The sequence below is a fragment of the Palaemon carinicauda genome, chromosome 15, assembly GCF_036898095.1.
Source record: "Palaemon carinicauda isolate YSFRI2023 chromosome 15, ASM3689809v2, whole genome shotgun sequence".
Classification (NCBI taxonomy): Eukaryota; Metazoa; Arthropoda; class Malacostraca; order Decapoda; family Palaemonidae; genus Palaemon; species Palaemon carinicauda.
Genome location: NC_090739.1, coordinates 9,061,827 through 9,086,574, shown reverse-complemented (window position 1 = coordinate 9,086,574; position 24,748 = coordinate 9,061,827). Strand labels below are relative to the sequence as shown.

The 24,748-nt window shown below is 41.5% G+C and overlaps 1 long non-coding RNA gene across 1 annotated transcript; it reads left to right on the top strand.

Moving 5' to 3' along the window:
- The first annotated feature begins 6,392 nt into the window (after nucleotides 1-6,392).
- Nucleotides 6,393-23,174, top strand: LOC137654230 (uncharacterized). Its single transcript, XR_011046563.1, has 3 exons — nucleotides 6,393-6,764; nucleotides 22,523-22,591; nucleotides 22,890-23,174. It is a non-coding gene; the product is annotated as an uncharacterized lncRNA (long non-coding RNA).
- The last annotated feature ends 1,574 nt before the right edge of the window (nucleotides 23,175-24,748 follow it).

The following is a 24,748-nucleotide window of genomic DNA, read 5'->3' as shown; positions in this document are numbered from 1 at the left end:
CAGGCTCTCACCTGTGATATTTGCTGGAATCGGACATTGTTCACATTGAGAGAAGAAAGACCTTCAATGCAAGGAGGGGTGAGTGGTCTCCTGTTGACACTTTCTGCATTCAAGTCTTTCATGTTATGGTCAGCCTAGTTTTCTGTCATCAAGGTGAAAAATTAGAAATCATTTATTGTATGTATCCTGATAATCAACCTTTCCAGTCACCTGCCAATTAATCTATTTTCTGTTCTATGATGAAGACCATTTTCAAACCTTTGCTTCGTTTAGATGTGCGAGTGAGCTCCATGCTCTATCAAGCAGTTTTGGGTGCTGGAGGAGGATTTTCTGTTGGTTTGTCGTATACTTTAGACTTGGTTGCCAAAATCTACACTTCACTGTTTGCTATTCCATTGTTGTCGTCTAATATGAAATATGAAAGAGATGCAGGGCCTTCTGCTTACCTCGGTAGGACCCTTCTGTTTCTACACTTCCAGGAGAAGGACACTCCAAAATCAAGCCATTGTTCTGTAGTCTTGGATAGTGCCATAGCCTCTGTACCATGGTCTTCCACTGTCTTAGATTGGAGTTCTCTTTCTTGAGGGTACACTTGGGCACACTATTCTATCTTATTTCTCTTCTACACTTGTTTTCAATGCAGGATAATGGAGAGGCCCCTCATACATTTGCCCATTGTTATCTTAGAGGTGTGATCAACAAGGAGATGGGTTTGTAATCATTTGGGGTCATCAGTTGTAGCAGGACTAGTTTTATCAGCAGCAGAAGATGCAATTGTCTTAATTTCAGGTCACTTAGCTTCTTCATTTCCATATTTCTTACATCATTAAGAGGTGTAATCATCTTTGATTAAATGTCTAGACTTATTACTCCAATTTTTAAGCGTTCAATATTTCAAGTACCCCATGAGTATTCATCAAGCCTTCTTCCCACATCTATGCAGTCCCCTAATAACCTACAACAGCCATCAGACCCTTGCAAGAGGTTTAGATTTTTTTTCTCCTTTCCAAAATGTAATTCTGGCTCTGTATGGCTGGTTATTGAACATATGATAAAACATAGATTTTATGATATAATTTTTTTATACAAACCAAATAAAATTTTGTTTGTGCAGAATGTATAATGGCATGTAGTGCCCACATCCAAACCGGTTTTTCTTGGTGTTTCCCATCAATTCTGCACAGATTATGAGAGCTGTTTGTCCCTAAAGATGAGTTTGTGGTGCTCATGTGTGAATGATTGCTTTTAGTCTCCTTGTAATCTTCCTCTTCCCCTTCTTTTCATAAGGCATAAGGCAGTACATGCCTGGAAACATTCAAGACTGCAAATGTAGGCTCAATATGGTTTAAGATTTTGTATGAAAAAAAGGATATGTAAAACCAATATTTTTCATATTTTCCTGTATTTAAGAAATTTATCTGTATCAGGTTTTTCCTTTATTATTGTAAGTTAGAATAGTATAGCCATACTGATTCTCATTTCTTATCAAATTTTGTATTTGGCCATAAGGAAATTTTTTTTTTCTCTCTCTCTCTCTCTCTCATCTCCTCTCTCTCTCTCTCTCTCTCTCTCTCTCTCTCTCAATGAAAGTAAGAAAACTCAGCAAACTGAAAAGAAAAATGAAAGCAAAAAAGAAACAAAAAAGCAGGCCGTGTATATACCGCGCTTTGAACCAAGAGCCCCAAGATATGAGGCCTTTCAACCTAAACCGGCACATGTAGAACCCAACTACAAAGAATGCATCTATAATGCCAGGGGTTGGTGCAGATATGGGGACAGTTGCAGGTATACACACACAAATAAATATGAAGGCGAAAGAGCAAATATAATAGAAAAGTTGGATTTTTTAATGGCAGAATTCCGGGAAATGAAGAAAAGAACATCATATCAGAACAGGAAGGAAGCATGGGAGAATCCATATTATTACCAATATTAAATAATGGGATGAAACACAAACCATAATAGTAATGAATGCACAGTGTTTAGTCACGAGTAACTCTAAAAGGAAAATAGAGTTCTTAGAAGAACTAACCCAAATTGAAAAAATAGATATATTAAATATAAGTGAAACATGGTATTCCCAAGAGACTGGCAGTGATGACCAGATAAAGGGTTTCCAAACTTATAGATCAGACAGAAAAAATAGGAATCAAGGGGGAACCGCAATATATGGAAGAGACATAAATCAAGGAAAAGTATGTGAAAAATACAGCAACACAGAATGTGAATTGATTGCGGTAGAATTTGAATTTGAAAAACTAATGAATATTGTAGTTTACAGACCCCCAAACACTAAGGAGTTTGAAATAATAATAGAAAAAATAGATGGTATATGTAGAAACCATAAAGACTGGAATATACTCCTATCCGGAGATTTTAACTTTCCTTTCGTGGATTGGAAAGAACGGATAGAAGAAAGTGGTTGTATGTATACATATAAAAAAGATAGTAATAGTAGCGCAGAAGATAAGAGGCAATTTGAAAAGCTTCAAGATATGCTATTAGAACATAATATGCAACAAATAAACCACATTCCAACAAGAAAGGAAAATGTCCTAGATCTAGTATTTGTGAATGAGGTGAATTATGTTAAAGAAATAATAGTGTATAACACGGGAATTTCAGACCACAATGTCATAGAATTGATAGTTCATTCCAAAGCAAGTGATCACAGAATTAATAAAAACACAAAACTTTGGGAAGGATATGGAAAATATAACTTTTACAGTAAGAATATAAAATGGTCAGAAATAAATGAAGAACTGGATAAAGAATGGAAAAAATGTATTTATAAGTGATAATATACAGGTAAATACGGATATACTGTACAAAATACTGGAGAAAATTGTTGAAAAATATGTACCAGAAAAAAAACAATAAACAAAAGACGTGCATACCAAGAGACAGAAGGATCTTATTTCAGAAAATTAAAAAGTGGAAGAAAAATCTTGCAAAAGAAAAAAATGTGTGGAAAATGAGGGAAATAAAATGTAAGATAGAAAATGCAGAACAAAAGATTATACAGTCGAAAGAAAATGAAAAAAGGGACTTAGAAGAAAGGACACTTCAAAATATAAAAAGAAACCCCAAAGTACTTTACTCCTATGCAAAAAAGATGAATAAAAGGAGAATAGAAATAGGCCCTCTAAGAATTGAAGGACGGCTAACGAATGAAAAAAAGGAAATATGCAACATATTAGCAGAAAAATATAAGAGTGAGTTCACGCCAAGAATTGCTAATGAGAATAATGAAACAGAAATGAGAGAAGAAAATGTTGAATATCTAACGGATATAGATATTAATGAAGCAGATATTGTCACGGCTATAAACGAAATTAAAAATGGATCGGCAGCCGGACCAGATGGAGTTCCAGCGATTTTGTTAAAAAAAACTGCAAACACTATCGCGAAGCCACTTGCAATACTGCTAAGACAGAGTATAGATATGAGCGAGATATATGTTAAACATAAATTAGCTTATATAACCCCTATCTTCAAAAGTGGATCAAGACTAGAGGCAAGCAATTATAGACCTGTTAGTCTAACATCACATATTATGAAAGTGTATGAGAGGGTAATAAAAAAGAAAATAATGAACCATTTGGTCAAAAATAATTTGTTTAATATGGGTCAACACGGTTTCGTACCTGGAAAAAGTACACAGACCCAACTGATAGCTCACTATGAAAACATATACAATAATATGATATATGAAAAAGACACAGATGTGATCTATCTAGATTTTGCAAAAGCCTTTGACAAGGTAGACCATAACATATTGGAGAAAAAAATGAGAAAGCATAATATTGTGGGAAAGATAGGAAAATGGGTAAAAGAATTCCTGCAAAACAGAAAACAGATAGTGGTTGCAAATGACGAGAAATCAGATGAAGCCCAGGTAATATCTGGTGTGCCCCAAGGTACGGTATTAGCTGCACTGCTATTTGTTATTATGATCTCAGACATAGACTGTGATGTTGAAAACTCCGTAGTGAGAAGTTTCGCCGATGACACAAGAATAAGTAGAGAAATTACTAGTGATGAAGATAGGAACTCACTACAAAGAGATCTAAACAAAATATATGAATGGGCGGAGATAAATAGGATGGTATTTAACTCCGATAAATTTGGATCAATAAATTATGGAAACAGAGAAGGAATGGTGTATGCATACAAGGGACCTAATAATGAGACAATCACAAACAAGGAAGCAATTAAAGACCTTGGTGTAATTTTAAATAGGAATATGTTATGCAACGACCAAATAGCAACACTGTTGGCTAAATGTAAAGCAAAAATGGGAATGTTATTCAGACACTTTAAAACAAGAAAAGCTGAACACATGATTATGCTTTACAAAACTTATGTGCGTAGTACACTCGAGTACTGCAATGTGATATGGTACCCACACTACCAAAAGGATATTGCGCAAATAGAGAGTGTACAAAGGTCCTATACTGCTAGAATAGAAGAAGTTAAGGACCTTGATTACTGGGAAAGACTGCAATTTTTAAAACTATACAGTCTAGAAAGGAGAAGAGAACGCTACATGATAATACAAGCATGGAAGCAAATAGAAGGAATTGCTGAAAACATCATGGAGCTTAAAGTATCAGAAAGAGCAAGCCGAGGTAGATTAATAGTGCCAAAAAGCATTCCAGGTAAACTGAGAAAGGCGCACAGGACATTAATCCACAACGCACCAGCATCGATAATGCAGCGACTATTTAATGTGCTGCCAGCTCATCTAAGAAACATATCAGGAGTGAGCGTAGATGCGTTTAAAAATCAGCTCGATAAATACCTAAGATGCATCCCAGACCATCCAAGACTGGAAGATGCAAAATACACTGGAAGATGTATTAGCAACTCTCTGGTGGATATACGAGGTGCCTCACACTGAGGGACCTGGGGGAACCCAAACAAAAAATAAGGCAATAAGGTAAGGCTCTCTCTCTCTCTCTCTCTCTCTCTCTCTCTCTCTCTCTCTCTCATATCTTTATAGGGTTTAGAAATGAATTCTGTCCTTTCTTTGCTTTCACCCTTTTCTTACTGAAACCCTATCAGGCCAAAGTCTTCCACATGTCTTTAGCCGGCCATTTCCATACCTACTTCTTGTCTCTCCAACTGTTTCTCTATCATCTCATCACAAGAAACTTTCTCAATCTTTTGAGTTCTCGACCTTTTTCTTTGTAGGTGCCATGGGTTTCTACTCTGGAATAGTACAGTTCTTATGTACACATCATGAATATGCTCTCCTTACTAATGGGACATTTTTATTTTCCAGTTCTGTCTCAGCCTCTATTTCATACATGCTGCTACCATTCTTTATTCTGTTTCCAGTGCTGGGTCCTATGAGCCAATCTACATCTAAGACCTTTCAGTCATTCACACTTTCACACCAGGGTTCTCAATTGTTAACTTTTCCCTATTTGCTCTTGTTATGCAATTTGGGCATCTAAAATATCTTGCTCCATGCATACTCTAGGTAGAATTTGTAATCCAGAGCAGAACACCGTAAAAACTCATCTGTTTCATTTGGTGCCCACTGCATAGTTCATTCCAAACAATGGAACACATCTTACAAGGGTACCCACTGGGCCCTCATTGCTCAGATCAAGACCTCAGAGAGACAAAAAAAATTCCCTCTTTTTCTACATTGATGCGATGAGATACGATGATGGCCTCAACACTTTTCCCCACATCAATTACATGGCCAGTTACCTCATACTATTTCATTGGCTTCCTTTCAAATCCACTTTACCTGTTTTTTACTTTGTTTTTTCTATCCCCTCCTCTTCATGGTACTGTACTTTTCAACCTTTCGTGTGTCTATTTCATATTCTTGTATTGACAATGGGTTATCTGCATTAAGCAGGTAACCCTTTCCCTTTGTTATGATAAACAGCAAAGGGCTGGACACAGATCTTTTAATAACCTCAAAATCATCTGACACTCTTGTCACAGTCTTAATCCTGAGATCTTGTGTTATGGTCAAATCTCCCCAAATTGCCTCGTTTTAAGAATTAATTCATGTTTTCATCTGGGGAGCATTTTCTATTTTCATCTAATTGTCAAGTCTTATTTCTTTGTAATTTCTATACTGTAGAGCATTCCCTTTACATTTTTATAACAAAACTGTGAAACTATTCCCACAATGCTCTAGTAAAGTCATGAATGAGAAGTTCTCCTAGTGCTTTGAAAGTCACTTGCTTTTCCAGAGAGTTCTGGGTCTGTTCATCTTTAATCTTCCCAAAGGCACTTTTGATCTCTTATGCTGTTATGATCTCTATTTGTTCCTCTATTATGCTAAATACTCCTACCAGTTTATTGTCATTCCCCTCTTCCAGACGATTATGATCCCCTTTTATATTTTTTCTCTCTTTTTAAAGCCACTTTAGTCTGCTTAATATTTTCATTTTTTCTCTATCCTAACTTGTAGTAAAACATTTTGGATTTTTGTAATGGAATAATCAATCAGATTACAGCACACAGATTTGGCAGGAGGCATCATTAAACCTTAGAATAGAAACACGCTTTAGTAGTATTAAATAACAAATCTTTCATACCTGAATTCTTGTGAGAAAACCTCTCGACATCTCTGCCACCTTTGATGGGAATGGGTACGATGCCAAGGCAAGACTTTGGTGAATGGAGTGTGAAAAGCACCTGTAGAATCCAGCTTGGTTTACGGACGAATGAACGAATGGCGACTTCGTGCTGAAGTATGAGGATCTGTCTTTGCTTGATCTGAGCATTAGATGGTAAGAACTTTTGATTAAGTAAATTTTTTACTTTACTGATGATAACCTCTTAAAATTCTTTCCAAACACTGCCCTCTAAATATTTAGCAGAAGACAGGAAGTCATAGGAAATTATGTTATTGGTTTATTCACCTACAGAGTAATTTATATTTTTAAACAGAAGACTTACCCGGCAGTTATATATATAGCTTACGTCCCTTACGTCACGGCAGAAAATTCGAATCTCGCGTCAATCGCCGATTGGATAGCCAGGTGTACCACTCCTGCGCCCTAGCGAGGTACCTAGGAACCATTCCAGGAACCCTCATATATTCCTTGCCGCTAGATGTTGGATTTTTCACTCGCTATAACCTGTATATTACAGTTATCTTGATGTACAATTTATTTTTCAATATTAAACTTACCCGGTGATCATATAGCTGTCAGCTCTGCTGCCCGACAGAAAAAACCTACGGGCGGAATACGCCAGCGATCGCTATACAGGTGGGGGTGTACATCAACAGCGCCATCTGTCGAGCAGGTACTCAAGTACTCGATGTCAACACAGAACCAATTTTCTCTCTGTCGTGCCACCGGCAAGACCTACTGAATACGCTCTTGTTTTCTGGATTGATTTTCACGTTATTTGGTGAAGTATTCATTTCTGGTTATTAGCTATCGCTGTGCAGAAGTTATCTTCAATACTTCCTTGCATTCTTTTTTGGATTTTGGATTATTTGTTGACGACTTGGATAGATTTTGAATTCCCCCCTTTGACTAATTCAAGATGTCTGACCCTTCTCAAGTCCCCAAGTACAGGAAATGTAGCGCTAGGGACTGTTCAAGGCATCTTCCGAAGGCCTCTATCGATCCACACACCGTTTGTTCCAATTGTAGGGGTAAAGCCTGTTAATTGGAAGATCGATGTGAGGAATGCGCTGGGCTTTCGGAATTCGGGTTTCAAGAATTCCTGAAATATGCACGTAGGCTAGAGAAGGATAGGATCAGGAGGAGTTCGTCTCGCTCAATTGATTTTTCCTCTCCCCATGCCCCTCAACCTATTCCTTCCCCTGTAGTGGTTGCACCCGACCCCCCTGCTAGCTCTCATCAACCTTCAATGGCAGATATGATGCGTGCCATCCAGGCTCTAGGTGAGAGAGTCGAGTCATTGGCAAATGACCGCAATCAACTCATGGCTGACGTCAGAGAGTTGAAAGGTAAAAGTGCTGTGGGAAGTGAAGTGAGTGTCAGTGCAGTGAAAAGTGTCAGTGTTTCGCATGAGGGTGCGTCTGTTCGTGCCTGTCGTCCTCCCAGTCCGGGACCTCTTGCAAGCTCCCAAGCCCAGGGGAGAAGCAATGTCGTACGACCAAAGGGTTCGACAGGCTTTAATCAGCGGACAGACGTACCCTCCGTGGTTTCGGACGTATCTTACCTAGATCGTCCCACCCACAAGAAGACGAGTGAGCCCGTTCATTCCTCGTCTGCGGAAGAGGTTTCTCGACAGAAACGATGGACCAAGGTCTCACGGCCTCTTAAACGTAAGGTCCCTTCCGAGCTAGTCCAACGGCCCAGGTGTAGCCACTGGGTCAGTTCGGACTCGCTGCAGTCCTCCGACGACTGCACACCTCCTAAGAGAGGCAAAGTGGTACCGCAACAGGCAGTAACTCCGTCTGTTGCCGCACCCGCTGTTTTAGACCCTCAGTCACAACGGACAGTAGCTCCGTCTGTTGCCGCTTTTGTAGACCCTAAGTGGTCTTTGCTGCAGTCTATGCAGACTCAGTTAGCTGCTGTTATGCAGGAGTTTCGTGCGGAGAAGGTTGCCGCTGCACCCGTTAGCCCACAACCTGCCACGGTTGTGCGCCCAGCAGACGCTGAGGCTGCCTGCTCCCACACGCCAGCTGTGAGAGCTCCTCCACCCATGCGCAGTCGACCCTGCCAGACGCATACTGACGTTCACAGACGCACGGAACCCTCCGTTGCCGTGCGTGAGCTACCGCAACAACAGGAGGGTGGAGTTAGGCTGCCGTGTTTTGACGCGGTGCGTCAGCCTCCGCAACCCACGGTGGTCTCCGCTATCCTTCCACAGTCGGGAGTAGACTCTTTGCGCACCCACTCAGCTTTGGTTGTTGCCAGTTCTCAGACTGACCAACAGTGGCATGATGTTGGGTCCAGTGCAGCCACGCATGCACCCGTGCTGCCGGACTCAGCCGTCCAGCTCACTCCGTTGCCTCTTCCTCCTCAACATTCAGACGATGGTATCTCTGATGATGACGAAGCTGCACATCTTGACGACCAACACTCAGACATCGAAGAACCCAAGACCTCGCCTCCCTCCTTAGACTTTAGGAAAGTGCTTGCGCTGTTCAAGGATTTATATCCGGATCAGTTTGTGTCTGCAGCACCACGCTCGCCTCCCTCTGAGTTCGCTTTAGGCATGCAGTCAGCAGCACCTGCCTTTACGAAGCTCGTACTCGCTCGCTCGTCCAAGAGAGCTTTAAGGGTACTGGGAGAGTGGTTGCAGTCCAAGAAGCAACTTGGGAAGACATCCTTCATGTTTCCCCCGGTCAAGCTTGCTTCCAGATGTAGCGTCTGGTATGCCACGGGAGAAGTTCTCGGCTTGGGAGTTCCTGCCTCTGCCCAGGGCGACTTCTCAAGTCTGGTAGACTCTCCCCGCAGGCTGGCTATGAGACGCTCCAAGATTTGCTGGACTCCTTCGGATATGGACCATCTTATGAAGGGAGTTTTCCGCGCATTCGAAGTCTTTAACTTCTTGGACTGGTGTTTGGGAGCGTTGAGCAGGAAGACCTCCCCTTCTGATAAGGAAATTTCCATGCTCATCATGTCCTGCATGGACAAAGCCATACGGGATGGTTCTAGTGAGCTTGCGGCTTCTTTCGTGTCTGGGGTTCTCAAGAAGCGAGATCACCTTTGCTCCTTCTTGTCAGCTGGAGTCACCCCATGTCAAAAGTCGGAGCTTATGTTTGCTCCACTCTCGAAGTGTCTCTTCCCTGAAGAGTTGATCAAGGAGATTGCTGCCTCCTTGATCCAGAAAGACACCCATGACCTGGTGGCGTCGTCCGCACGCAAAGCCACCCCTTTGCCCTCCGTACCTAGACCCAGGATGGACACTCCAGCGTCAAGGTTCATTCCGCCCTTTCGTGGCAGAGCCTCCAGCAGAGGAGGTGCTCGTGCCGGAAGTCAACGTGGGAGCAAGAAGAAGGGTTCCAAGTCCTCTAGAGGCAGAGTCTGACTGCCACCTTCTTCAGACAGCAGTGGGAGCCAGGCTCAAGAACTACTGGCAGGCCTGGGAGAACAGGGGCGCAGACGCACAGTCTGTGAAGTTACTCAGGGAGGGATACAAGATTCCATTCTTGCGCAAACCCCCTCTAGCAACAACTCCCATCGACCTCTCTCCCAGGTACAGAGAGGAGGACAAGAGACTAGCTTTACAGCAAGAGGTGTCTCTCTTACTACAAAAGGGAGCGGTAGTCATAGTCCGGGACCATCAATCCCCGGGCTTCTACAACCGCCTCTTCTTAGTGCCGAAGAAGACAGGAGGGTGGAGACCGGTGCTAGACGTCAGTTCTCTGAATGTCTTTGTCACAAAGCAGACGTTCACCTTGGAGACGACAAAGTCGGTTCTAGCATCGGTCAGGAAGGAAGACTGGATGGTCTCGTTAGACCTAAAGGACGCTTACTTTCACGTCCCCATCCACCCAGATTCCCAACCTTTTCTAAGGTTCGTTTTCGGGAAGGTTGTATACCAGTTCCAAGCCCTGTGCTTTGGCCTAAGCACGGCACCTCTAGTTTTTACCAAACTGATGAGGAATATTGCCAAATTCCTGCATTTAGCAAACATCAGAGCCTCCCTCTATTTGGACGACTGGCTTTTAAGAGCTGCGTCAAGTCGTCGCTGTCTGGAGAATCTACAGTGGACTCTAGATCTGACCAAGGAATTGGGTCTCCTGGTCAATATATAAAAGTCCCAACTCGTCCCATCCCAAACTATAGTATACCTAGGAATGGAGATTCAGAGTCAAGCTTTTCGGGCTTTTCCGTCGGCCCCCAGAATCAGTCAAGCCCAAGAATGCATCCAGTCCATGCTGAAGAAGGACCGATGTTCAGTCAGACAGTGGATGAGTCTGATAGGGACGCTTTCATCACTGGACCAGTTCATCGCGTTAGGGAGACTCCACCTCCGCCCCCTTCAATTTCACTTAGCTGCTCACTGGAGAAAGGACAAGACGCTAGAAGCGGTCTCGGTTCCTATTTCCGAGAAGATGAAGTCGTCACTGACTTGGTGGAAGAACAACATTCTCCTCAGGGAGGGTCTGCCACTGGCTGTTCAGACCCCCGACCACCTTCTCTTCTCGGACGCATCGGACACGGGCTGGGGTGCGACATTGGACGGTCGGGAATGCTCGGGCACGTGGAATGCGGTTCAAAGCGAGTTACACATCAACTGCAAGGAGCTACTGGCAGTTCATCTGGCCTTGAGAAGCTTCAAGTCCCTCCTTCTAGGCAAGGTGGTGGAGGTGAACTCCGACAACACCACAGCCCTGGCGTACATCTCCAAGCAAGGAGGGACTCATTCGATGACGTTGTACGAGATCGCAAGGGACCTCCTCACCTGGTCAAGAGATCGAAACATATCCCTAGTAACGAGGTTCATTCAAGGCGACATGAATGTCATGGCAGACCGCCTCAGCCGGAAGGGTCAAATCATCCCAACAGAGTGGACCCTTCACAAGAATGTATGCAACAGACTATGGGCATTGTGGGGCCAACCCACCATAGATCTGTTCGCAACCTCGATGACCAAGAGGCTCCCAATTTATTGTTCACCGATTCCGGACCCAGCAGCAGTTCACATAGATGCCTTTCTTCTGGATTGGTCCCATCTAGACCTTTATGCGTTCCCCCCGTTCAAGATTGTCAACAAGGTACTGCAGAAGTTCGCCTCTCACGAAGGGACAAGGTTGACGTTGGTTGCTCCCCTCTGGCCCGCGAGAGAATGGTTCACCGAGGTACTGCAATGGCTAGTGGACGTTCCCCGAACACTTCCTCTAAGAGTGGACCTTCTGCGTCAGCCGCATGTAAAGAAGGTACACCCAAGCCTCCACGCTCTTCGTCTGACTGCCTTCAGACTATCGAAAGACTCTCGAGAGCTAGAGGCTTTTCGAAGGAGGCAGCCAGAGCGATTGCTAGAGCTAGGAGGACATCCACTCTCAAAGTCTACCAGTCGAAGTGGGAAGTCTTCCGAAGCTGGTGCAAGTCTAAATCAGTATCCTCTACCAGTACCTCTGTAACTCAGATAGCTGACTTCCTTTTATACCTAAGGAAGGAAAGATCCCTTTCAGCTCCCACGATCAAGGGTTACAGGAGCATGTTGGCAGCAGTCTTCCGTCACAGAGGCTTAGATCTTTCCAACAACAAAGATCTACAGGACCTCCTTAAGTCTTTTGAGACCTCGAAGGAGCGTCGGTTGGCCACACCAGGTTGGAACTTAGACGTGGTACTAAGGTTCCTTATGTCAGCAAGGTTCGAACCACTTCAATCAGCCTCTTTAAAAGATCTCACTTTGAAAACTCTTTTCCTCGTCTGCTTAGCAACAGCTAAAAGAGTCTGTGAGATATACGCCTTCAGCAGGAACATTGGATTTACATCTGAAACGGCTACATGTTCCTTACAGCTTGGTTTTTTAGCCAAAAACGAGCTTCCTTCTCGTCCTTGGCCCAAATCGTTCGATATTCCAAGCCTTGCTAATTTGGTTGGAAATGAACAAGAAAGAGTACTATGCCCGGTAAGAGCTCTTAAGTACTATTTGAAACGGACTAAGCCATTACGTGGACAATCAGAAGCTTTATGGTGCGCTATTAAGAAACCTTCTTTACCAATGTCGAAGAATGCAGTTTCTTATTATATCAGACTTTTAATTCGAGAAGCTCATTCCCATCTGAATGAGGAGGACCATGCTTTGCTGAAGGTAAGGACGCATGAAGTTAGAGCTGTCGCAACTTCAGTGGCCTTCAAACAAAACAGATCTCTGCAGAGTGTAATGGATGCAACCTATTGGAGAAGCAAGTCAGTGTTCGCATCATTTTACCTTAAAGATGTCCAGTCTCTTTACGAGAACTGCTACACCCTGGGACCATTCGTAGCAGCGAGTGCAGTAGTGGGTGAGGGCTCAACCACTACATTCCCCTAATTCCATAACCTTTTTAATCTTTCTCTTGAAATGCTTTTTATTGTTGTTTTTGGGTTGTCCGGAAGGCTAAGAAGCCTTTCGCATCCTGGTTGATTTGGCGGGTGGTCAAATTCTTTCTTGAGAAGCGCCTAGATTAGAGGTTTTGATGAGGTCCTTTAGTATGGGTTGCAACCCTTCATACTTCAGCTCCTAGGAGTCGCTCAGCATCCTGTGAGGATCGCGAGGCTCAGTAAGGAAGACGTACTTAAAAAGGCAGAGTAATTGTTCAAGTCGACTTCCTTACCAGGTACTTATTAATTTTATGTTTGTTATTTTGAATAACTGCTAAAATGAAATACGGAATACTTAGCTCTTAATGTTAACATATATGCTGGTCTCTACCCACCCCCCTGGGTGTGAATCAGCTATATGATCACCGGGTAAGTTTAATATTGAAAAATGTTATTTTCATTAGTAAAATAAATTTTTGAATATACTTACCCGGTGATCATAAATTAAAGGACCCACCCTTCCTCCCCAATAGAGACCCAGTGGACCGAGGAGAAAATTGGTTCTGTGTTGACATCGAGTACTTGAGTACCTGCTCGACAGATGGCGCTGTTGATGTACACCCCCACCTGTATAGCATCTTAACAGAGGTAGGAATGGGAATTTTTTCCCCCCTACTGTAAAACTTACGAACCTATTCTTTAACATGATGGCGGAGATCGTTCCACCATCTCTATGACGTCACAATTGTGTGACGTAAGCAACATAGTAAAACGTAATATGTTGCATAATTCTTTTCTTTGCTTTTTCTTGTAAAGAATGAAAAGGAAATCTAACTTACAATAAGTATTTAACTTTTAATATAAAAAGATTGTATTAATTTTTGAGAAATTTTTTGTGTTTTTAGTATTCGTACTTTAAATCATCGATATTATTTTCAAAGATTAAATAGAACTAGCGTTTTGTTAATTTTCGCTGCATAGTTCTCAGGAAAATACGATGCAGTCCCAACAATTCTTGATATCGTTGTTTATTTTCTTTCAATGTTGGGATTCTAGTATTATTCGTATATTCACATATGTGTTCCGATTGTAAAGTGTAGCAATCCACTATTTTTGGAAACCCTTAAGATTTAAGGGTTGTTTACATATACTGTATATACACGTTATTGCGATTTCTGTTAATTTTAATACTAACAAATCACTATTTTTGGGAACCTTTAAGAATTAAGGGTTGTTTACATTTATATATGTTATTCCTATATCTGTTCATTTGAATCATATAACATGTAACTTTCCCGGTAGTTATATATAACTACCGGGTGAGTATGTATAACATTTATCTTTACCGGTAGTTATATGTAACTACCGGGTAAGTGTGTTCAAACATTTATTTACAATGAAAATATCAGGGTAATATTTTATAAAAAATATTTTGTTACATTTTTGTATAGAAAGAGCTAGAAACGATTTTGCATTCTCATTCAAGCCCTTGGCAGTAGAGAAAGATCTATCACAACGGGCAGGACTAATTATGGTCTTTTGTGTAAGAGTTGAAAGTGCAAGTGTCAGTGCTAAATTAGTGCAGTGAATTTATTCAGCACTGTACGTTTTTTCCTAGCCTTAGACCTCTTTCAAGCTCTCCAACCCCTGGGAGAAGGAATGTCGATCGGCCAAAGGAAACGAGAGGCGTTAGCTCACGAGCAGACGTCCTCTCGAGCGTTCCCGTTGACGTTCCCAAGAATGTTCGCCCTTGCCATGGGAAAGCAAAGAGCGTTGGATGTTAAGCTACTAACATTGCTGTTAGAGTCTTGCATTGCATCACATTTGCTAATAATAGCAATACTATACAGTAATGCTTACGAACCAACATAGACACGGTTCTTGTTCCAGAGCGCCAGTCGGCCATGAGAACCCTTTGATGAACTGAACGCGCCAAGTGACGTAATGAAGATCATTTTACGCTTGGCGCCAAGTCTTTCAGGACGCTCAGCGCCACTTCTTTCAGGACGATTGGCGCCTCGTCTTTCAGGACGCTCGGCGCCTCGTCTTTCAGAACGCTCGGCGCCACGTCTTTCAGGACGTTCGGCGCCACGTCTTTCAGGACGCTCGGCGCCACGTCTTTCAGGACGATCGGCGCCACGTCTTTCAGGACGATCGGCGCCACGTCTTTCAGGACGATCGGCGCCACGTCTTTCAGGACGATCGGTCCTCGTATTTCAGGACGCTCGGCGCCTCGTATTTCAGGACGCTCGGCGCCTCGTATTTCAGGACGCTCGGCGCCTCGTATTTCAGGACGCTCGGCGCCTCGTATTTCAGGACGCTCGGCGCCTCGTATTTCAGGACGCTCGGCGCCTCGTCTTTCAGGATGTTCGGCGTCACGTCTTACAAGATCTTTGTCAGTAGAAGACATTGGTGATCACTTTTCTCCTGTTGAATTTGAGATTCTCAGAAGGAGAAGATCCTTATTCCTCTCGTTATTCAGTTGATTTAGAAACTCATGAAAGTTTTTATGATTAGTTTCCAAATTATTTTATGCCTGTTGCTCCACGTTCGCCACCCTCTGAATTTACACGTGGTCATCAATGAAGCTTTAAGGATGGTGGGAGACTGTTTAGAGACTCAGAAGCACCAAGGAAAGACAGATTTCTTTTTTCCTCTGAATAACCTGGCCTCTAGATCTTGTATCTGAGGTACGAGATTGTTTTTATTATTTTCTCTAGCCAAGCTACAACCCTAGTTGGAAAAGTAAGATGCTTTAAGCCCAAGGGCTCCAATAGGAAAAAATACCCCAGTGAGGAAAGGAAATAAGGAGATGAATAAATGATGAGAATAATTTAACATAAATCATTCTTAAAACAGTAACAACGTCATAAACAGATATGTCATATAGGGTGGAGGTCTAGCCACGTTATGGTCGAGGACCTTGTGGCAGCCCCACAGAGACTATTACAGCCCCCTGGGTGGATTGCTGAGTCTCTCAAGGAATGCAGGTAAATGAGACATATAAACCTATGAAGCCAGCTTCCTTATCAGGTATTCAAGGATAGCAAGGGTGGAGGTCTAACCACGTTAAGGTCGAGGACCTTGTGGCAGCCCCACAGAGATTTTTACAGCCCCCTGGGTGGATCGCTGAATCTCTTAAGGGATCCAGACAATGAGGCAGGATAACTTTGAGGTCCGTGCTATTCCTTTAGGATGGATGCAAAATCTTTTTCCTAGTGAAACCTCCTTTGTTAGTTACTCTGATAAGACCTCTCTGCAAAACAGTCTTTGCAACATCAAATGTCTCTCTTTTGGGAGAGGGAGGCTTTTATCCGGTCCTGGATGTAACTGCTCTCAATGCCTTCGTTCAGAAGTCAAAGTTCTCCATGGAGACATCGAAATCATGAACTATTTAAAGTCTCATGTCAGCCTGGTCACAAGGCGAAGCAGTGTCTGACTGTTTTCGCCTTCAGGCAGTAGAGCCAGACTACATAACTTCTGGCAATCTTGGGAGAAGAGGAGAGCAGACCTTTGGTCAGTACATCTGAAGGAGGATTACAATTTCCTTTCATGGGAAAACCTCCTTTAGTTTTAGCTCCAATAGATCTCTCTCACAGTTCTAGAGAGGAGTTTAAGAGGCAGGCTTTGCATTTAAACTTTTGCTAAATGTAGCAGAATACTGCACTCAAGAGACATCAGAGCCTCCCTGTATCTGGACAATTGATTTATCAGAGCTCTTTTTTACAATCTTCATGAAGGATTTTCAGATAACTTTGAACCTTTCAGAAGAATTGAGTATTCCTGTCAACTAGACGAGTCTCTTCTGACACCAGGACGCTTAGCGCCACATCTTACAGGACGCTCGGCGCCACTCCTTCCAGGACGTTCGGCGCCACGCCTTACAGGAGGCTCGGCGCCACGTCTTACAGGAAGCTCAGCACCACGTCTTACAGGAAGCTCGGCGCCACGTCTTACAGGACGCTCGGCGCCTCGTCTTTCAGGACGCTCGGCGCCTCGTCTTTCAGGACGCTCGGCGCCACGTCTTTCAGGACGCTCGGCGCCACATCTTTCAGGACGCTCGGCTCCACGTCTTACAAGACGCTCGGCGCCACGTTTTTCAGGACGCTCGACGCCCTGTCTTTCAGGGCGCTCGACGTCGGAGATCCTGAAGGAGGCATAACATTGAACATGAGAACCTCGGACTTCGTGGTGACACTAGTCGAATCGAATGTCGAGATCAAGGACGCCTTAGTTCCGATCTCTTTGATCACGAAAGTTTTTTTATCGAGTGTCTAGCCTTAGTACAACGCGGCGACATAGGCGGTGATCTGGGTTTCCTTGACGCCAGGAGTCAGGCCCTTAAATACATGTATCCTGATAAACACAACGTCACTACTTCCGTTAGATCTTCTGACACCATCACAAAAAATACTTTGTTTAAGGATGGCGATTCAGAGTCAAGTTTTTTCGGGCTTTTACGTCTCCTCTTAGAACGGAGCAAGCCTTCTTGAAACTGCAATCTTTCTAAGATACAGAAGTGTTCTGTGAGGAAGTGGATGAGTGTGTTGGGAAACCTCTCCTCTTGGGGAGGGGGTTTTTTCCCTGGGAAGACTGATTCTTTCTTGGTGACCATTGTTATGTCACTTCATCCTAGTTTTCCTGGACCAGGGTTCGATTCCCGGCCAGTCAGAAGCTAGAAGCTATGATCCTTATGTGAGTTATCTTTATTCTCTCCATTTCAACCTCAATCATATTGGGACAAGGAGAAGGTCTTGAGTCGATATGCATCTCTTTTAGGATGCTATAAGAAGTTGCCTTCAGTGGTGGTTCGATCCAGTCAAACTTCCGGAAGGTCACCCCTTTTGAACAGAGGATCTTAGACCTTGTGTTGTGTCTCCTCACCTCGGTTTTGGGGTGGGAGCAACACTAGACAGTTGGAAGCTTCGGGACTTTGGACAGAGGATCAGAAGAGCTTCCTCATCACCCAAAGGAACTGTTGACAGTCCAGTTGGCTCTCAAAAAGCTTTGAAGGGTCAGTTTGGAACAAAGTGGTGCAGGTCTATGCCGATCACACCACAGAATTGGCTTTCATTACCAAGCAAGATGGAACCCACTCGAGGTTCCTTTTCGGGACTGAGAGGAGTCTTCTCATCTGGGCTAAGGAGAAGAATGTATTCCTTCTAACAAGGTTCTTTAAAAAAGAGAAGAACTTCTGGAAGGACAGTCTCAGCTGGAGAATGGACACTCCATCGAGAAATCTGCAAGAATCTGTGGCGTCTTTGGTGTCGTTCTTGTATAGTCCTATTCGTGACTTAACAGACAAAGAGACTAGAATCTTACTGCTCTCCAGTGCCAGATCTTGAAGCAGTCCACATAGACACTTTCCTATTAGTCTGGTCCAATCTGGATGTGTACGATTTCCTCGTTCTATTTCCTTACAAGGTGACACAAAAGTTTGTGTCACACAAAAGGACCAGGTGACTTTAGTGGCCTTCTTTTGGCCCTCAAGAGGATGGTTCACAAAGATACTGGAATGGATGGTGGACTCTCCTAGAAGTCTTCCATTAAGAGTAGTTTTACTCAAACAACCTCTCTTGGAAAGTTACCCTTCTAGTCTCCAAGCTTTTCTTCGGGCTACCTTCAGCCTTTTGAAACCTCACAGGATCTAGACGTTTTCGAAAGAAGCAGCTAAGTCTTTTACAAGTGCAATAAGAACTTCTACCATCAGGATTTATCAATCCAAGTGGGAAGCTTTAGAGAATGGTGCAGAGTCATCTCTTTTTCTCTTCCAGTATCTCTACAACTCGGATTGCTGACTTCCTGTTTTACCTCCGAAGGAAGCTCATTTGTTCATCCTCTTCCATCAAGGGATACAGGTGTGTGTTAGCGACTATTGTCAGACACAGTATCTTGGACCTTTCGATTGATAAAGTCCTACAGGAACTTCTCAACTTGTTTGAAACTTCAAACAACCAGGATTCACCAGCTTGGATCCTGGACTCAATCCTGAAGTTCCTTGTGAGTGACAAGCTTGAGCACTTGCTTTCATCTTCATTTTAAGGACCTCTCAATGAAAACTATTTTTTTTGTCAGTCTGGTGACATCTAAAAGATTCAGTTGATTCATACGTTTAGTTAAACGTTGGCTTTCGATATAACGAAGCTATCTGCTCATTGTAGTTAGGCTTTCTCGCCAGGAATGACCGCCTTTCTCAACCTTGACCTAAGGCTTTTTAGTTTCCGAATTTTTTGGATATGGTTGGCGAGGAGTTGGAGAGAGTCCTGTGTCCAGTAAGAACCCTGAAGTTCTACCCAGGCAGTATGAAAGAGTTGCGAGGCAAGTCGAAAGCTCTTTGGTGCTCGATTAAGAAGCCCTCGTTATCAGATGTCAAGAATGTCCTTTCATTCTTCATCAGACTCTTATAAGAGAGGCTCATATACATTACAGTGAGACTGGCCTCAAGTTTTTAAGGTCAAGACGCATGAGGTTAGTACTATAACAACTTGAATGACTTTCAAGCAGAATAGATTGTGGTGGAGTATTATGGACACAACGTTTTTGGGGAGTAAATCTGTGTTCACTTCACACTATTTTAATCATGTCCAGACTCTTTATGAGGACTGCTACACTCTGGGACCATTCGTGATAGCGAGTGCAGTAGTGGGTGAAGGATCCACCACTACGTTCCCACACCACTACGTTCCCATAATCCCAATAACCTTTTCTTCTCTTGGAACTTTTATTTGTTTTTATGGTTGTTTGTGGAGACTGTGTCAGTCTTCCAAAATCATTGATTTTAGTCAGGTGGTCAATTTTGTTCCTTGAAGAGCGCCCGGAACTGGTTATTGGAGGAGGTTCTGTCATAATGAGGTATATACACCGGTTTGACAGTCCCTACAAGATCTTCAGCCCCTGGGATGATCGCTGGATCTCATAAGGCTAGCAGACATAATGAAACAGAGAATCATTGAAGTCAGCTTCCTTATCAGGTACGAACCCTTAAGTTTGTTTTGATTAACTCTTGAGAAAAATTCCAGATATACTAGCTGTCTCTAACCCTCCACCAAAGGTGTTAATCAGCTATATATATAACTGCCGGGTAAGTCTTATGTTTAAAAATGGTATTTTCATTATAAAATAAATTTTTGAACATACCTACCCGGTAGTTATATATAATTAAAGTCCCACCTTCCTCCCCTCTAAAAGACTAGAGGCATGGAATATATGAGGGTTCCTGGAATGGTTCCTAGGTACCTCGCTAGGGCGCAGGGGTGGTACACCTGGCTATCCAATCGGCGATTGGCGCGAGATTCGAATTTTCTGCCGTGACGTAAGGGACGTAAGTTATATATATATAACTACCGGGTAAGTATGTTAAAAAATTTATTTTATAATGAAAATACCATTTTTACTTTATAGAAAGAATTATGGCCTGCTTTGGTTGTCTTTTTTTTTTTTTTTTTTGAAATAGTACAAATGAATGAATTTACCTGTCAAGTTATATCCTCTTGCCTTATTAACTATCTATTTGTTTGCCCTTTAGTTTTTGTGGTTGAGTGCTCACTTTTTAGTAGAGAATTTATTCCATTGACACATAATGATTGTCTTTGCCTTGATTAATCTTTTCAAATAAAATGGATTCTGATATGAAATGAATTATATGCTTATTCTTTGATTTTTCTGGTGACTGGTTTTGAAAATTATTATTCTAAGTTAGTGCAGTGGATGATGGTCATTTTTTTTTTTCCCAAGAATATTTTCTGGCTTTTATTGGAGGACGTCAGGTGTCCTGTTTACATTTACACTGACACACATTTTATCTTGACCTTCTACTTCACTTATTCCTGCCTACTTTCTTAAATCTTGCTGTCCATCCTCTTAGCCTTTACCTGTTCCTGCCTCCTTTCTTATATCCTGCTCTCCATCATCTCAGCTTTTACCTCATAGTGCCACTGGGTTTTTCCCCTAGTTGCTTGTGTGCTGAATTGCCCTCCTGGCCCCAGTGCTGGTTGTTATGGCCCAAATCCAATGTATTGGTACTTGCATGTTATTTAACAAGGAACTGACAATCTACTTCTGCCCAATCTAGAAACCAGGAAATAGATTTCCAAGTATCTCGGTTAAACAATCCAGAAGTCTTTGCATTTTATCTGTGTTCCTACTCGTATACAAACCTTTCGTCCTTTGATTTGAACAATTTTGCTCTCCCCCCCTCACCCCCGACCTTCAGGCCTTAGTCTTCAAGAAAAATCTTACTGTCAGCCAGGTGTAGAAGGCATGGGTTTGGAGACAACAAATGACCTTCACAGCCTTTTGTCCCTCGACACTTCTGGTTTTAGTCCTGTAGTGGCTGCTCAAGTAGTTGTGTAGCCAGTCCACCTTTCACTTGGGGCAGAAATCATATGGTTTATGATAACATTTAGATGTAAATCTGGAATGAAAGGTAATAGGACTGGCTCTTTTTCTTGTTTTCCTTTCCTTTTTGGAGATGAAGTGGTCATACCGTTACTCATTGAATCCTACTTCATATTAGTAAGCTACACTTCTGAACTATATTCTTTAGAAATCTAGAGAAGTCTATCTCCTATCCTTCCTTGACAAGGGGAGTATGGTCAAATATACTGTATACAGTACCAACTATTGATCATCATACACCAGGTATTACATTCTAGGAGAATCGATTCCTCCTTTGACCACTTACCAGTTGTACTTAGTACAGGCTAGGATTACTAGCCTACTTATCACTATAATAAACAGGTAGGGTGTTACTGGAGTCATCGCCTTTACTCCTGTATGAACCAGATGACTCACATTTACAGAGAAGAAAAAGAACCTACCAATTCAGTTCTAGGGGGCCATCCAACCCACTAATTAGTCAGTCTTCCTCTTTTAAAGGACAAGAGGTTTGTATATGTATAGGAACATTAAAAAATCTTAGAAGTAAATTGTATTTTTCCTAGCTTTACAAGCCTGAATATTATAAAGTTAAACTTCCCACCTCAATCACCCCTCTCAGTACTGAGCCGAAAGGTCAAAAGTGAACAGTTTTTGACAAGTAACACTCACCACCTGTCGTTAACTAACTCTAGAAAATTCAATGGCCATTCTAGTTCTACTAAGGACATTCCCCCTACTTTAAAAGACCCAGGTTTGTATAGCTAGAAAAAATACAAATTACTTATAAAATTTATTGTATTCATATGCATATAGACTTGATAGACAATACAGTATTCCATCATTCAACTGTTTTTGAAGGACCTTATTCTATTACAATCCTTCTTATAGATGTTATTCACAGTGACCTCCTGTATCTCTGAATGGACTTTGCTTTAAAGTTGAAAAGTTTACCATCTTATATGGTCTGTATTTAGCAGACCTATCATCTTTAGACTCATGTGATTTGCTGTACTGTAATATTGTTGAATTACTTAGGGGTAAAAGATTAATAAAAACAGCTGGTGTTTTCAGCTACAATTACATCAAGATGGGCAAAAGAAAAAGTATTTGTGAAGCAATGTTTTATATAATTTTTACTTCAATAGTTCATGATTATCAACTATTTAATTTCAAATTCATTTATTTTTCATTCTTTATTTCAGGATATTCTAACATTCCCTGCGATGGAATAAGAAAATGCTTGGATGTGATTCAAAGTGAAGAATTTGGAGGTAGGTTATATTTTTCAAAAACAAGTTTTTCCCTTTCAGTTATTGATTGGTATTCTTTAATCAGTAATTTTGAAAATGATCTGATGTGCTATAGTATTAAGGGTTGTAAGGAGATATGAGGGTATGAATACAAGGAAATATGGAAACCATGGATGACTAATTCTCAGAATTTGCTTGACATAGCAAATTGATTTATAATTTTGTATGACTGAAAATAGTTTCTTACTGACCATATAAAGATAAACGAAACATGAATTAACTGATGTTGATTTACCTTTTTATTTTTCCATTTGGGCAGGCTTACTATGCAGAGCTACGACTGAAAAATCTGATGGACAAGAACTGGATTTTATGTCTTCGGTTTATTCAGTGAAGGAGTTCATCACAAGATTACATTCCACCAAAATTGTTGTAATTGACAATGACATCACTTGAAACAAAACATGAAGCAGCTATTATTTAGTTAAAATTTTATCAATTCCAAAAACTCCCCAATTTTCTTTACCACTTGCACTTACTCCCAGTGACCCATTAACATTAACCACAAACCTTTTCATGTCAATCCATTTTACCCTAGTAATTGTAACATCAAATAATTCACTATAGTTCATTTCTTTTAGCGATGCATATTTGCACCGACTCGCGGCGGTGCCCTTTTAGCTCGGAAAAGTTTCCTGATCGCTGATTGGTTAGAATTATCTTGTCCAACCAATCAGCGATCCGGAAACTTTATCGAGCTAAAAGGGCACTGCTGCGAGTCGGTGCAAATATGCATCGCTAAAAGAAATGTACTATAGTAATTAATGAACATTTTGCATTCCCATAGGCTTCTGGATGTATCCACTAACCTCTTCTATCCACAGTACATATCTAGATTTGCACTGAATGCTTCACACATGGAACATGCACTGCCAGTTGCAGCCTTGCAGTTTAGTCTCTTTTAACTGCCTTGTTATCATAATGAATTCCATTAAATGAAAAATAGAATTTTAATGATAAATTTTTTATACTCGCACGATGTTCATATTGCTTCTTCTCCAGAAGCCTGGTTTAATTAGCAAACCTGTATAATTTTGAAAATTATAAATTTTCCGATTTCCTTCCGCTTTGATAAATACATGCCCTTAACAAGGGAATGGAAACCTTTAGGGGTAAATGTGAAAAGCCCATGTTGCTGCTTCAGTTTTGTAGGCGACATTATTCCCTCCTGTTGATATTGTGATTGAGGAGGACGGTGGACATTTATATGAATATTAGGTGATTATAGAAATATATTTTATTAGGATTATTTTTAATTCTATGAATTTCCCCTGATGTTCATATTGCCGACTGCCATACACTGTTAGAGGTGGGGCACAATTATTCTTAGTTTTATTATTATTACTTGCTAATCTACAACCCTAGTTGGAAAAGCAGGATGCTATAAGCCAAAGGGCTTTAACAGGGAAAAATACCCCACTAAAGAAAGAAAATAAAAAAATAAAAACAAGATAAGTAATGAACAATTAAAGTCTTTTAATAAAAGTAACAACATTAAAATAAATTGAAGAAGAGAAAGGGCTAATTTTAAGTACAAGTACTGTAACAATGGTAAGGATTACCAAGCTGGTCTAGGTTACTTGCCTAGAATACTTTCATAGACCCTTTATGGGTTAAAATACGGGTCTCCAGATTGTTTGCTAAAGTAATTGAAAATACTGTGCTGTAGATTGCCTTTAAATAATGCTTTTAATCCATTGGTAATTGTGAAGGATTCTAAATCAAGTATTAGATACAACCCCAGATTCATAGTTAAGTGATTGATAAATTAACTGAACTCAAAATTACTTAAATCACATCTCCTGCTGCTACTATGGGGCCTAGAGCCCAATGGTGTTCATAAGCAAACCATGTTTCTGTAAGGTATGGAATTGTTTGTCAAATACTACTTGCTACACAATTGAGCTGTTACTAAAACATTTTCCAAAGAAAGATTTATATAAAAGTGAAAGAAAGTAGCTTTGTTGCTATTATCATGAACCTCCACTTTCATGCATTTTATGAATCCTGGAGCTAATTCCTTGTGTGCCTGTGACCAAACTTTTAACATGGAATGACAAAGCATTTTTGGTTAGCAGGCAATTAAGGAACCTCAGCAGCCTAGAGAACAAATTAGTA